Source organism: Nannospalax galili, unplaced genomic scaffold (assembly GCF_000622305.1).
Source record: "Nannospalax galili isolate Female #2095 unplaced genomic scaffold, S.galili_v1.0 scaffold586, whole genome shotgun sequence".
Lineage (NCBI taxonomy): Eukaryota > Metazoa > Chordata > Mammalia > Rodentia > Spalacidae > Nannospalax > Nannospalax galili.
The window spans coordinates 4,934,952-4,936,386 of NW_008355363.1; positions in this window are offsets into that span (position 1 = coordinate 4,934,952).

Below are 1,435 nucleotides of genomic sequence, written 5' to 3' on the forward strand. Positions count from 1 at the left end.
CTACCTGCAGGCCTCTCTCTGGGGTAAGTCCGTTGCGCCCTCCACGACTAGACTCCTGGAGCCTCATTCAACCTCCCATCTCCATAGCAGTTCTCTCCTCTGAGTGTGAGTGTCCCATTCCTTGTCTTGGGGCCCCAGACACCTGGGGAACCAATACTGCTCCCTGATGCTTTTCATACAGACCAAAGTAGTGCCTTCTCTGGGCCCCAGGAGCACTACTTCTGGGTCTGGCCCAGCCCTCAACTCCCTCTGCTTCCCTGGGCCTGCAGGACCCATAGCAGGCCTCTCTCCTACCCACAGGCCTCTCTCTGGGTTGAGTCCATTGCGCCCCCTGTGCCGTAACTCCCCAAGCCTCATTCACCCTCCCATCTCCACCGCCATTCTCTCCTCTGAGTTTGGACCCTGCCCCATTCCTTGTATTGGGGCCCCAGAAACCTGGGGAATCAATATTGCTCTCTGATCCTTTTCATTCAGACCAACATAGTGCCTCTCTGGGCCCCAGGAGCACTGCTTCTGGGCCTGCCCCCAACCTCAGCTCCCTCTGCTTTCCTGGGCCTGCAACACCCGCCAGCCTCTTTCTGGGACACTGGGGCTGACCATTCCTCTTCCTGATCCTTTGCATCTAGACCAACCCAGCTCCTCAGTGCAGTCCCCAGGAGGCCTTGGGTCCTCTTCCCGCCCCATCTACCTTTGCATCTCTCGGTGGCACAGCCACCAGCTGCCCTAGACCAGCATCTTTCCTGGGCCAGGCTGCCAGGCTAGTCCAACCCCCAAATTCCTGAGGCCAAAATCATTCCTGGAGTGATCCAGACCTTAGGAGAAAGCCTGGAAACATCCGACCCTCACCTGAATTGGGCTTCTGTGGGAACTCCTTAAGACAAAAGCAATCCAGCCACTCTAATACAAAATCAAAAGAGAGAACCAGAAGCTTCGATGAACCAGTTTTTCATGCCAAAAATGTAAACCACAAGGACAAATAAAGTTCAAAAAAAGAAGCAGACCTAAACTTGAAGGCCTGAGTCTCAGACAAGAATCAGAAACTACAAAAAAAAATAACATTTCAAAATCACAGGGAAAAAATAATAACATGCAAAACCAAAATAACATATCCCCACCAAATACCAATGGTACGCTAGAGGAGTACAATGTGAACCCCCTAGAGATAATGCAGGACATGGAACTCAAAAGAACAATTATAAACATGATAAAAGAATTCAGTGAATTTAAAAAACTCACAAAAAAAGAAATCAAAGAACTGAAGGAAGATAGGGATAAATTTCTGAATGAATTAAGAAAAGAGTTAGAAATATTGAAGAATACTCAGGCTGAAATGGAGAGGTGAAACACTCAGTAAGCCAATTAGAAACTACAGGAGAAAGCCTCACCAATAGGATGAATGAAATGGAAAACAGAGTATCAAGACTGGAAGATAAAG